The 14,703-nt window shown below is 37.0% G+C and overlaps 1 protein-coding gene across 1 annotated transcript in view; it reads right to left on the bottom strand.

The window, feature by feature from the left end:
* The window catches only part of LOC581322 (SPRY domain-containing SOCS box protein 4), a 51,278-nt gene that overhangs the window by 20,079 nt on the left and 16,496 nt on the right, over positions 1-14,703 (bottom strand). Inside the window, exon 2 of the mRNA XM_003728750.3 lies at positions 4,413-4,550. The gene's annotated coding sequence lies outside the window, so the exon portion shown is untranslated. The remainder of the gene's footprint in view (positions 1-4,412; positions 4,551-14,703) is intronic.

The raw sequence follows: 14,703 nt of genomic DNA, 5'->3' as shown, positions 1-14,703 counted from the left end.
TCAGCACCTACTAAAAATAGACATATCTATCTCTCTCAATATTGTTTATGATAATCATTTCCTCACCTTTTTCTAACCTTAAAATACACAAAGAAGTAAAGTAACACAAAGAAGTAAAGTAGCGCAAATGCTGTATACTATCAGATACTTGTCAATGTGGAAAAATGTGAAAAAGAGGCATTTCTCTGTCTTTCTCTTTCTTTCTCTCTCTCTCTCTCTCTCTTTCTCCATCCCCCTCTATGTTCTTTATGATAAATTAATAATAATTTCCTGACTATTTCCAAACCTCAAAATGCACAAAGAAGTAAAGTAGCACAAGCATCATTGCCGTACAATAATATCATATTCCCATCTGGACGTATATGTATGATGGAGAGAAAAAAATGGAGGGACTTGGAAGGTTTCCCTATAACAAAATGAAATATCAAAGAACATAATCCTACATGTTCAATTGTTCATGGCCATACTCAGCTTTTTCCTTCATACACCCTTTGATTTAGAAATTAATTTTCTCAGATTTTTTCTTCACCGTGATGAAGCTAGACTGCCTTGACTTTAATACAGCACTGAAAATAATGAAATTAATGCTTAATCTTTTATTTTTCCCAGTTTGATATTCAACCTACAAAGGCATGAGAAATCAATAAAAAATATGACTAACACAGCAGTGTAAATGTGGAGCACTTTCGATCCCTATTTCCCATATTCAATCCACTCCTCAAGATATAGTTTTAAATTAGAAAAATGCTTCATAAGTCTTGTCAAAATTGAATGTCCTACAGAAATAGGGGACTACCTATCACTATAAAGGATATGACTTTCCTGGAAGTTATCTCCAGAAATACACTACTCAAGTCTCCGGCGATGATCTTATCGTTATTTGCTAACGGAATGCAGATTTTACATTGGTCATCTAAATATATCTTTTTGAAACCGTGCAATTTTTAAAATGTGTTGTTCATCTATAAAGAAATATATATATATATCTATACCGGTAAATGGAAGCAAATGACGTTATTAATCATCTTTAAATATGGGATAAGTTCACAGTGTGATACACTTTAGAGTTGATGATGTTCATGCATGCAAAAAAGAGAGACAGGAGAGAGTGAGAGAGAGATATATAGAGAGAAAGAGGGAGAGAGAGAGAGAGAGAGAGAAAGAGAGAGAAAGAGAGAGAGAAAAGAGAGAGAAAGAGAGAGAGAGAGAGAGAGAGAGAGAGAGAGGGAGAAGAGAAAGATAGGGAGGAAGCAAGGATGATGTTACTTGGTTCAGAAAGACAGAGAGAGGAGGAGAGTAAAAGAGAAAAAAAAAAGAAAGAGAGGTAGAGGAGAAAGCAAAAGAAGATAAGGGGAGAAATAGACAAAGAGAAAAAGAGAAAAAGAAAGAGAGGGGAGAGAGAGAGAAAGAGAGAGAGAGAGAGGTAGAGAGAGAGAGAGAGAGAGAATGGGTGGGAAGAGGCCAGCTGGACGGGGAGACACGAAGCAAAATGTCACTTGGTTGCCATGGTAACTTGATGATGATACTATCAACAGACAGGTAGATGACTGTGAGTCAGACCAGACAGCAGAGTGAGACATCCTGCCTCACAACATTCACAACCCAATTATAATGGTTCTATAGCTTTGTATAATAGGTTGTGCTGGAAAGCATCCTTACGGCTTGGTTCACATATATAACATAGGAAACTGCAGCACAGCCTTTTTTAAAGTGTAAATGAATGAAAACAGGATTTGAAAAAAGTAGTTGCATGCAATAAAGGTTCTAAAGGCCCACCCCCCCCCCCCCCAATCCTCTTTATCCAAAAATTCAAAGTTTATCAATCGTCTAATTGAGGAGGAGCATGGAGTTATTTCCCTCTTGTATACTACCAATGTAGCCCCCCTGCCCCTTCCCCCAAAATAACTCCTTTAGTTTCACAGAAATTTGTCGGAAATCTTTTTAAAGCCATCTTCCCATTGTCTACTAGTAAACTGTTAATTACCTGGAATTCACTATGTCCATGAACTAAACATTGTCATTCGTTGTGATATATTCATTTCATCAACTCAACTTGCAACAAATTACCAACTGTACATTACTTCAAATTCACACCGTATCCGAAATACATGTAAACACCATCATTCATTTTGATACAGGTCTAAATGTTTCAGCAACTCGAGTGTATTGTTTAATGAGCCCCTTCACCGAAGTCTGCTTATGAGTTTCTTCCTAGTGAACCTTTGACGTCACTTTAGTTTACATCATGCTCCGGACTTGACTCGAGGATAGAAATAGACGTGGGGGATACAGACACGTGTGTAAGACAAAGGTCTGTGGTATTGGAGAGGGGGCTTATATAATCAGGAGGGTGTTTCACAAAGCTCCAAAGTCGGAATTAACTCTAAGTTGGACTTAACAGTTATGGAAAGCCATTAGTATCTTTGAAAATATTGTGTAAAAGTTATTTTAAAAGACATAAAATGTTGATTAAAATCAATCATATTTTCTATTATTGAGGAGATTTCATGTTCTTGATGTGGAATTTATGAAAAGTCTAAAATAGTTGAAATTTTGCTTTTGAATATATTTAATTTCAAGGCTACAAATGGCTCTCCATAATTTCTAAGTCCAACTTAGAGTTAAGTTCGACTTAGGATCTTTGTGAAACACCCCCAGGATCCATTTATTACCTTGTATCACGTCACCTGCTCAGGGCCAGGAGGATGATATCACATAATATTCAGGTTTTGGGCAATTCGGGGGCTAATTCGCCCTGAGCCCTGTGTATTTTTTTCACTGATAATATTAATAGATGTGAATGACTTGATGTAATTATGGCTCTTTAATAATTTTCTGATAACAACAAGAAAGGTATATAGTCAATGTTAAATAATAGCTTTGATGCCTATATGATCTACATTGTATACTATTATATTCCTTATCAGTCCTGCATTGAGGGAATTAAGGCAGGGTGGGGGCAAATCAAGAATCCTTGGGGGGGGGGGGGGGGGGGATGAAGAATATCAGAGATGAGTGTATATGTGTATCGATGCTTAGGGAATGGTAGATTGTGTTTGATTAGGGGTGGGGGGTGGGGAGGGGGCATGCCTGATGTGCCCCTCATAAATCCAACGATAGGGCAGCAGGGGGTGGGGCCCTTATGCTTAGCTAATGTTCCGGTACAATAGATGAACGTGAATTAGCAAAAGAAAACATCACCGTATGCACAAGACTATCCTACTTGACATCACTTCCGCCCCCAAAACATGTCAACAAGCGTACGTACGATTGTTTGTTTGTTATGTACTTCATCATTCCCACGCCATCAAGGAAAACAACAAGTGTAAACAAAAATATCAACAAATATTATTTGAATAAATACAATTGAACAGCTCAACTTCTTGATTTCCGGTGCAAGTGTAATGTACATGTAAGACCTTTACACCAACCGTCTGGTCGAGATCCCCTTACTTATAGTCGCATTTTCTGTCGAGAAAAAAACATGTCAACGGCTCTGACAGGATATCAAACACCACTCGGAGAACGGAATGGCTGCTACGTCATATCATTCACCTGGTGTTGATTACCGATGTATTCAAGAAGGAAATCACGTTCGTTCGTAGGTAGACGTCTTGTGCCAGAGCAACTGTGACATATCCCATATTCTTAACATTTAAATGCCCTAAAAAGGTTAAGTATGTGTGAAAATGCAAGATTTGAGATGTTGATCCATATTGTTGTAATCAAACAGCTTGAAGAAAGAGTGACGTCTATGAACTGCGCAGGCTAAGAAAATAGCGAGATTGCTTTACAAGTGCACTTTCATGTACGTAATCGAGTTGTTTTGATGTAAAGAATTGGACCTCCTCCAAGTGCCCCACGTATAGGCTCCTACTACAATGGAATAATTGAACAAAGTTAACTGTATGAAGTAAACATAGCAGTTATTTCATCAATTTTTTTTATTTATCCATTACATGATAGTATTCATGAAGGAAAGAAAATTAATTTACATTCAGTGTTAGAAACTTCTAATTAAGTAGGAGAGTTTTTCTTGGCGTTTTGGACAGCATCCGATGGCGGTGGTACATGTGCATTAACATTAAGGCTATTAAAGTTGAATAGTGTTTGCAGGACTCATCGAACACATTCCCCCTCCAATCCCTGAAAAGAACTCTTGATTCAAATGCAAAAAGGATTCCAAAATAATATATTCTATGGTAATTTCCTTCTAAATTCAAACCTGACGATGGGTTTCAAGCTCAGTCTAAAGTCGATTTTAACAAAGAAAGTTAGTTCGAGGTCTAATCTATTCTTTGATTAACACGTCTTCATTCCGCATGTCATATTTAATCCTATTGGAGATGATGGGCTTATTTGTCCACTAAATAAGGAAGGCTACATGTAGCCTACAACAACTATCAACTGACCTTTGTGTGATGTCCTGTAGCCTTGCTCCACTTTTGTCCGTCTGTCCGTCCGTCCGTCCGAGTGTTCTTGCAGTTGCACCTCCTCCTCTTTCCAGAACTGCTCTTTGCTCAATCAGCTGACAGCATTACCACCTGAGGCTGATACAAAATATAATAATAATATCTAACAGGTTCATGCATAAATTATGAGAACAAGTCGGACAGCAGGATGGGAATCAGAAAGATAGTTAGGAATGTATAGATAGACAGGCAGATGGACAGACAGATACAGTCAAACCTGTCTATAGCCACCGCCCAAGGGAAACACCAAAAGTGGTCTTTGTAGACAGGTTCCTTTAGTATATGTTTCAGTGAGAAACCATTTTCAAGGGAAACACAAAAAGTGGTCTTTGCAGACAGGTTCCTTTAGTACATGTTTCAGTGTGAAACCATTTTCAAGGGAAACAAAAATGTGGTCTATGTAGACAGGTGGCCTCTGTAGACAGGTGGTCACTAAAGCAGGTTTGACTGTAGATAGAAGAAAAAAAACATGCAAACATATTGATATACACAAGTACATATGAATGGAGTGATGGAAAGATGGATAAATAGCGAGAGACGGATAGAAATAGAGAGAGAGAAAGAGAGAGAGAGAGAGAAAGAGAAAGAGAAAGAGAGAGAGAGAGAGAGATTTGTTTAAAGGGATCATTTAACAATGTTAAATCTGAGATACACGGCCCTAAGTGTTATCAGTGTCTGTGATTTGGTGTAATATTGAAGCCCTAAAAAAATTGCGCTTCAAAATGATCAAGAAGTGCCTCAAAAAAGTAAAAATCTTTGAGTGACCAGTTTTACCATACTCGTTTTCCCCAATAGACTGTAGTGTTATGAAAACCGTCAGGCGAACGGTTTTCAAAATTTGTAATTTCAATCATAAATATCTTGATAATCAGACAGGCGATCGGCTTGTAAAAGTCATGGGGTTCCTGACTGACCTAAAGGTTTATAATTATCATTGCATCATGAGCTAAATCCAGAATTTTGTTTCAGATTCTGAGACAAAGTTACCGGATCCCTTTAACAAAAGAGGGTTGTAATCAACTCATAATTTTATTGCTTGTATTGGTTATGGTTGGTGATCAAGTCGAGGTCGCTCGCATCAGTAGGCCTGTCTTCACTATCTTGAGATTGCCAAATATCCAGCTAATTTGCGTCTTCATAAGACCGAAGTAGCAATTAGAAGGATATTTGGTCAGGATTGTCATCCCAAGATATCTTGGGATAGTTAGCAAAATATCCCACTATTTGGCAAAATATCCAGCTATTTGTACCGTGCGTCTTCACTAGACTGAAGATTTGCAATACGCGCTACCGCTGAGCAAAATATCTCGAGCTAATTTCTCAAGGTCAAGTTTCAAGTTTCGAGGTCGAATCTCGAGATAGTGAAGACGCGATTTGTAACTTGGGGATTATTTCCCAAATCAGAAATAGCGGGTTATTTGGCAATCTCGAGATGATGAAGACGCGCCTAGTGGGGTCAATCATGAATCATTTTCTTTTTGCATCATTTACAAGTACCAGTATATTATGTAGGCCTACTGCATGGTATACTTCCATACCTTGTTTGGACTTACCCCTGCCCCCTTTCATCCTTTTCAACACGCCAAGGTCATTGGGGATGAACTTTTTGATCATGTTAATGGTATTCACAATTATGATAGTGCATAATTGACAAACAATTTCTATTGCATGTAAGTCTATGCTTGGGTAAATTTCTGATAACCATGAGAGAATCTGAAATAGTTCACTACTCATATTTCTATATTTCATCTGTATTTTCCACTCTTTTATGACAACGGACAAAAGAAGAAAAAGAAACAGCTGTATAACTATAGGTCAACAATAGCACTTGTTATATACCTCACTTAAGAAATCCAGCCATCTGATTGGTCGAATTGCATTCATAAACTTCAACTGTTCCTGTAAAATTCTCGGTAACCATGCATAAAACATTTCAATATTTTTAATAACCATGGTTATTAAAAAAAGTTGGTCAGCCTCCATGGTTACCCCATAGGTTTACATGTTAAAAAATGGTTTGAGCGATGGAGGATGCCGTATGTGTGCGAAGGATTGGTCGGTAATTTCAATACAATTGAATCTCGATCGATCTTACCGACAATTTTATCTTGCATTGTTGACATGAACACGAAAATAAACTTCCAAAAACAAAAAACAACATCTGCCGATAGATCTTGATCTAAGTTCGTGCCAATATGCATTGCAAAAGTAAAAGAAGAGTCCGTATATGGAGCTTTTGCGAAGCATTCATCACACGCGAAGCCGGTTTCAATCCATTTTAATGTATATATTGGAGAAAACTGCCGAGCATGTTAACGGCGGGCCATAGCCGAGTGGTCTAAGCGTTGGTTTTCGGTACACCTCTTGTTGTACGCAAGAGTTCGAATCCCGTCTTCGACAAAAATGATAAATATTTTTAATTTTTCATTTTTTAGTCTATTTTTTTTCGGCATATAAAAGTATTAATGACTGCTTTAATATTCGAGAAATAGTTGTTTTCATACGCTCTCGGGAAGGTTACAATTGGGCTATTCCCCTCGGCAAGCCTCGGGGAATAGCACAATTCTAACCTTCCCTTGAGCGTAATAAAACAACTATTTCTCTCAAAGCAGTAATTAATACTATACTATTTTGCAAGCACGCATGCTCCTCTTTAAACCTAGGTTAAGGCCTACATGTAGCTGCCCAAAAAATGGACATTCACCTTCCAAGTACAAAATAACCATATTTATATGTTTACAATTTTTAATATTTATAAATTGTAAATCTATATTGGGCGAAATGAACATACGTGCATGTACATTATACAGAGTATATATGCTGGTGTAGGCCATCCTCAAAACTGTAGCCTACATTACATTTACAACTAACTCCCTGTGCCAAAAAATAGCGCCTACTATTTTGCAAACATGCTTCTTTTTGGACATGTACTGCAAGGTTTAAGGCGCCCTCGAGTGGACAATCACCTTTCAAGTACAAACCAACGCAAACTGACCTCTTGACCTGGCTATGACCTTAACCATGCACTGGCTGATACTAATGTGGGTCAATTCAAGCTAGTCTATACAAACATACTGTACATGTTTTTAGGAGACATTCACCATTCATATTTTTTGTGTTACCAGACTGCGGAGAAAGCATCTGGTGTACTTCCTTTCTACCTCCTGGGTGAGGAGAGGCAAATGTAGACTATTGTCTTGCCAATTACATTAGTCCCGAAGTGGCAAATGTTTCATGTTGCAAAAGCATCTAGTTTTCAGACAGTATACATGCAAATTATGTATTGAAATTTTTGCAAATATTCTTATTCTTTCTTGTCATTCGATTCATAAATTCAATTTGGGAGGGGTCTGAAATTTAAGAATGATCGAACCTGTTCCTCAATCAACCTGTCTTGTGTCTGGTGTCAACTTTCTAAAAATAGACATTGATTGACCCCTTCTTTGTTTCTTATCTCACCTTGTGACTTTGGTCGTGCCAACAGCACCAGCCAATAACAGAAGCGTTCCCTCTATTCTATTGATTTGGAAGAGTCCCATTTGCTGATGTTCAAGAGGGGGGGGGGGGGGGGGGGGGGGGGGGAGGGGGGTAATTAAAGGTAAAGACCAGTTTTGGAAATGCCCCCATCTCAAAAAATGAAATGGAAGCTCTTATTACCAATCATGTGAAAGAATATGTTTTGACTAATACGTACATGATGATACAAATTTTGCCGGGAAACCGCCTACTAATTGATATATTTGGTAAATTAGTTTATCTATTGGGACCAAATAGATCATACGCACATGTCGCACACATGTGCGTAGTCCCATATACATCTTTCTGTGTACAGTGCTTGTAACTTTACGAAGACTGGGCCAAATTTCTAATAATTTTGATGATTCCAGAACCTTGTAGTACACACCAATACTTACATGTATATGCTAGATGATCAACCTTTCTGATCGATTCCACAACGTTTCTTTCACAATGCAATCGCATGACCAGAATTGGTCTTTATCTTTAAGGACATCCCATACTGCCATAGGATGCTGGCTGGCAGGTATGCAAATTTCCTCTTTTAAGCAATTTTTCACAATGCCTAATTGGTCTAGTGCATGAAAGTGCATGAAAGAGGATGAAATCATTTGACCGAGGGCAACATGATGGTTCAATGGTAGAGCAGTGGTTTTATAACCAAGAGTTGTCAGTTCAAAACTGGTGTGCTTGAGCCTTTGATCTGGTATTAATCCATTAGTCCTTTAGATACAAGTACATGATGTAGGGCTATCTATAATGCAAGCTGAGATTAGACCTGCCTTCTTCCTACTAGTAATCTTGTGAAATTATTTATTAGAACAGATGGATTTCTGGGAAATTCTGCAGTTTTTAAGGAACTTCAGTAATGGTTGTGTGCAACAAATAAAATTTCACCAGATTTTGTTCTTTTAAAGATGGAACATTAAAATGCCATATTTCATAAGTAATTCCTATACTGACATCTGTTTGTATATGTTTGGAACTTCCATTTGTAAGAATAGTGCTATTTTTTCAATTGTAAATTTCTATCAGTATTGCATGACCTGATGCTATAATATTTCTCTGGGGAGACCATTATAATATCATTAAAATTAAATAATAAAAACATAAATAATTTCATTAAAGCCTACTATATGCACTCATTTGAATTATTCATGACAAGACATCTATCCACACAATATATTTGGATCTTTGGAAGACCTGCAAATGTTCAAAGAAAGAGAGCTGGAAAAATGACCTAGTTAACTCTTGTTTTTCTCCTCCCTGTTACATAATGTTTACAAGTACGGACGCACACGTGCAGGAGAAAAGTTGATGGTCTTAATTGTGTGACCTACAAAACAGAGTAGTAAACATTTACAATCTAGATCTTGTTTTCTCAACAACGTAACGTGCATTCAAGGTGCACTGATACCCGCTTACTGCAATCAATACAAATGATACAAGGCTGGAGCTCTCAGAGTATGTGATAATGTAAACTGCAAAGGAAAAGAGAAACAGCCCCCCCCCCCTCTATTTGTTGTAATGAACAATGTGATACAAGGTTGGGGCTCTCAGAGTATATGATAATATCTACTCCCAAGAAATAGAGAAAGCTTGCCCCTCCCCCTCTTGCAGTCAACAAATATAAAATAAAATACAAGGCTGAGAGGGCTCTTCCTGCACATAAATGTATAATGCAAAAAAGTAATCGACTCCGCCCCCCCCCCCCCAAAAAAAAAAAAAATAATAATAATAATAATAATAAAAAATATAAAAAATAAAAAAAAATTAAAAAAAAAAAAAATTATATTATTTTTTTTTTTTTTTTTTTAAATTAAGGACATCAAAAAACATCAAATATAAATTGCACAGTGTCAATGGTACCTAGACAGCCACATAGCAAGACATTCAGAATGTTATATTAAAAAGGAAACCCTTTATTCCAGCTCAGATATCAAGAAAACAAAGTCGGGTGGCCGGAATATTTTCAATTAATTAAGGGTATGATAGTTAAATATTAGTATTTTGTTGGAAATGGAAATAAACGTAATGAAATGAAACGAAATGAAATATGTTTTTCTTCAGTTTGATAGGTTGCTCATCAAAATGCGATCACTGATGACTGAGCACTACCGGTAGTCTCTTTTAAAAAGATGCCAAAATCAGTTGGAAAGGAGATCATTCAATCAACCTAACCTTGGGTTGACCAGCCATTTTATTCAGACTCTGGCAGAAGCAAATTGACCTATATCATGAAAAATATGACCATTTGTCTGTCCATGGCCACATTCTATTGACCAAGAAGATGTCAAATCATGAACCTAATACTTCTATTAGGTTCATGGTCAAATCAAGGAAAGCACAAAAAATGCAGGTAGGTTTCTTTGGCTGAAATCATACATATTCTAATTACAAAGATATTTTAGTTGGAATGTGTTTTTTTCCTTTTTTTGTGTGACCCACATTGTTTACTACACCCTGTTTTCAAATTTCTGGATATGCCTATGACAATGACCCTTTGGGTTTAAACTAGGTCTAAGTCATGATTATTGTTTGAGAACAAAAGAGGATAAAGTTGGTTTTATCTACCAGCAGAACCGTAAAATGTGACATTTAGACGGACACAATGACAGCTTGGTAATAATGTCATATTTTTATCAGTCTGACCCACCTCCATTGCCTTGACAGTGTCAACTTTTGTTTTGTGTACAGGTGGGCCAAATAATGAACTTGCCCTGCTTGATTGGGGCAACCAAAGGCAACTTGACCTGACCAAGTATTGCCCGGCACACACTTTACGATCCTCCTATTTGCAATCTGATTTCTCAAAGAAATTTTAATTATCTATACTGATATTGAAATCTAAACAAACATCATCTGCCAGCTTTAGGTTCTAAATAATGATAAGAATACTGATAATAGTCTAAACGATTTCAAACGTAGACAATCACACTGCTGGTCTGACATCACTACGATTCTGAGCCTATTTAGCTTTTCCTTCTCTAATGAAAATCATTAAAATGTATTAAAAATTGACTTCCAGTATTCAGATCCTCGATCATTAAGATTTTACAAGGTTTAATATTCACATCAAATACAATTGCAAACTCTTATTATTAAAGCCCGTCTGTACTAGTTTGGCCAGGAGGGATTAGGCCAACCAGCATAGTCACTGATGGGTGGTTATCTCATCAATTCAGCTCTCAATTAACATAAGAAAAAGGGGATCATGCATGGGGGACCAATGGTCACCGATTATGCATTGTTTGCTATATAGAGGGCGCAAGTAGCTGTAAGTAGTGCAGTGGGGCTTTAATGCCCTTCTGGCTCCAAACATAGAACACACTGACCTTTTACCTTTAGGCTTAGACAGAGAAAAGAATGAAGAGGGCATCATTAAAATAGTCTGTTTGCAAAACAAATGGTTTATTGTGTGGAAATTTACAGGTGGAATGTCTCTGCATGTTTTCAAAGTGCACATAAATGATTAACTGGGTCACATTACTCGCAAAGGTCAATCCCATCCATCAATTGTTAGGTGAATGTAACCATAGCAACAAAATTGGAGATCTTACATTTTTTTCATCATGAGCAATCTAAACTACATCTTCACAGTTCAAAATGCCTCATAAAAATTCCACAGAAATCTATAATGTATGGGCCAGGAGCAAATAGGGGGGGGGGGGGGGGGGGGGGAGGCAATGTTGAAGAAAAAAATTGACACGCAATACAATAAAATGTGTATAACATGTACATGTATATTGAATTGCCTTTTGTGTCTAAATTTTGTGAAAGGGAGGTATAAAACGAAACAAGAGTCACATTTTTGTGGGAATGTTCTTAATAAGAAATGCCAGTTGAGTTTTGGAAGGATGCACCACAGGCCAGTTATGCATCCCCCGACCCCCCCCCCCCCCCCCAAAAAAAAAAAAAAAAAAAAAATAAATAAATAAATAAATAAAAAAAAAATAAAAATAAAAAAATAAATAAATAAAAAAATAAATAAATAAATAAATAAAAATAAAACAATAAATAAATAAATAATAATAATAATAAATAAATTTAAAAAAAATGGGCAAGTGGTTGTAGAGATTGTTACACAAGGGCCTATTACAAATTACTAAAGCCAGACGTTGAACAAGTTATTGCATTCAAAAGTAAGAAAGCCTAATCCATAAGTTTGTTGCTATGCTGGTAAAACCTAGGGCAAGTCTTTTGATCATTAATCGTGAGTTACCATCACAGAGGAGATCCATGCAAGCATAACATTTGAATACATTATAACTGGTCTATACAAGTTCAGACAATATTGTGACCAGTCCACGTACCTTGACCAGTGCTAATCAAATAAATGAGTAAAAACCTTGAATGTTTGGCACTAAAATGAGATAATTAGCCTACTTTGTAAAGTCTGTAAGAATTGTTTTTGAGGAAGAAGTAAACAACATTGTCACATGTGTAGTGCAGGTTTTCTGTTGGTCAGTTTGACCACATATTCTATCATCAAGTGGTTATGGTCAGTGAATCCCCTCGAAGCCAAGTGCACAAAACCTTGACAGTTTGACACCAAGTGGAGATAACTACCTATTGTGACTTGAGAACATTTGTTAGTAGTTTTGAGGAAGACTCCAATTGAATGTGTTATGACCCCCCCCCCCCCCCTATTGGTCAATATTCAGAGATTTCTTCCCTTGAGTCAAGTGCACAGAACCTTGACAGTTTGACACCAAGTGGAGATAACTACCTATTGTCATTTAAGAATATTTGTTAGTAGTTTTGAGGAAGAGTCCATTTTAATGTACCAGTATCGTAACCCCCAAACCCCCCCCCCCTAAAAAAAAAAATCAAAAAAAAAAATCAACAACAACAAAAATCGATGAATATTCCACAATTTTTGTAAATAAGTGTCAATGGTCAGAGATTTCCTCCCTTGAGTCCAGTGGACTAAACCTTGACAGTTTGAAACCAAAGAGGACATAACTATTTACCGGTACTGTGGCTTCACAATATTTGTTAGGAGTGGCTTTCATGAGGAAGAGTTCATTTAAATATTAGTGTAGTTTTATATCATTGAGCAGTGACGCCTAGTGATTCTTCCCTTGAGAGGATAGAGTCCAGTGAAAAGTTGAAAACCTTGACTGTTTGACATAAAATGAAGATAATTATTGGTGATGGCTTTCAGGATATTTGTAAGATTTGATTGGAAGAGGAAAAAAAGATCTGTACTGAGTAATACTGTATATAGCCATGATTCTTGAAAGTTAATATTGCCAGCAACTTTTGCTGCTTTTGATTGGAAGGTGAAGAGAAAGAATGAGTAGAGCATATACACAGTTTAGTAATGCTACTTCCTAAAGAGAACATTGGAGTAACAGGGGGCACAGGGGGTACATTCAACTTAAATAAATCAGAATGGAAGAAAGGAAGAAAGAGAAAGATAGAAAAGGGAAGGAAATGGGGAAGGCACGAGGCAGCATCAAAGAAGACGATACAACTCTCTGCCACACCCCCTCCCCACCCCCTACATGGTGGCCTTGTAATTCTATTCTTGCATGTAATTCACCTGGTAAGTCCAGTGCCCCCCCCCCCCAATGATCCTGTGCCCCTTCAGGGACTGGAACCCTCGTGACACCAGTTACGCCCGCCCGATGTTAAAAGTTGCGGGCAATAACAACCTTCAGAAATCTTAAGATAGCATATATGTAATCCTTCCTTCAGATCACTCGGATATATCAATTCATATCCAAGGACTCGAGAATATTTGCTGACCATTTCCTATCACTAGATAACAGAAGCTGTTGTAATAATATTGAACTACAGAAGTCATGGACTTTCATGACTCATCGCAAAGTATTTCTTCCTTCAAAACAACCCTCACAAGTATTATGAAGTTGCAGTGAAGAATGATCTTTTCCAGTTCAAACATTCAAGGTACATGTACTTAATTATCACTGGTCAAAGCATTGTCCAAACCGGTTCTAACCATACTGAGCTTTGACATACATGTAAATGATGGAGAGTGCCATGTGTTCTTCTGTAGGTCAATAATGCTATAACTTGTATGGAAGATTTATATGCAGTATTGTACAAGTTCCTTGACCAGTGTTTTTTTTTAAGGAAAAAAAGAAGATGAAAAATAAAAATTATTGTTTTCTTCTAAAGGAAAGTGTTGTTTTCTAACAAATGTCTACCGGTACATGTCTGACAATGTATTTATATGTGTAAACACACAGTTCATTACATTTTTGATTTCTGTTTATGATGCCATAGCAGATTTAAGAGGGCACACAAATAGCCCATGCCTCAACCCCTCCCCCTTTTGAAACCCAACTGGCATATTACAACAAAAACCACAACAGCAATTGCCCCGTTATCATGTAGTTTCTCCAAATTGGGCCCTTTTCATTCATTATTGTTTGTTTGTTTTTGTTTTGTTTTTTAAATCCTGGACATGCCACTTCTTTGACCTGTCCTAAATAACTTCCTGTTACTGGTCAGATTATGCACATTCATCATTATAACCTTCTCATCACCCCCTTATAAGGTCTTAAAGAGAAGATTGAGTTCTGGGAAGAGGTGAAAAATTATTTGTGAGCATTATCATTGTATTAATGTGCAAGTGTGGAAGAACATCAGATAAAAAATGTTCCCTGAAAAGCATGGCTCTTCAAATGCCTTAATATTCTTAATATGGCATGTACCATTATAAAGATTGGGACGGATCTTTATG

The sequence above is a fragment of the Strongylocentrotus purpuratus genome, unplaced genomic scaffold (assembly GCF_000002235.5).
Source record: "Strongylocentrotus purpuratus isolate Spur 01 unplaced genomic scaffold, Spur_5.0 spur5_scaffold_16, whole genome shotgun sequence".
In the NCBI taxonomy this organism is placed as follows: Eukaryota; Metazoa; Echinodermata; class Echinoidea; order Camarodonta; family Strongylocentrotidae; genus Strongylocentrotus; species Strongylocentrotus purpuratus.
This window is presented reverse-complemented; position numbering and strand designations above follow the sequence as displayed.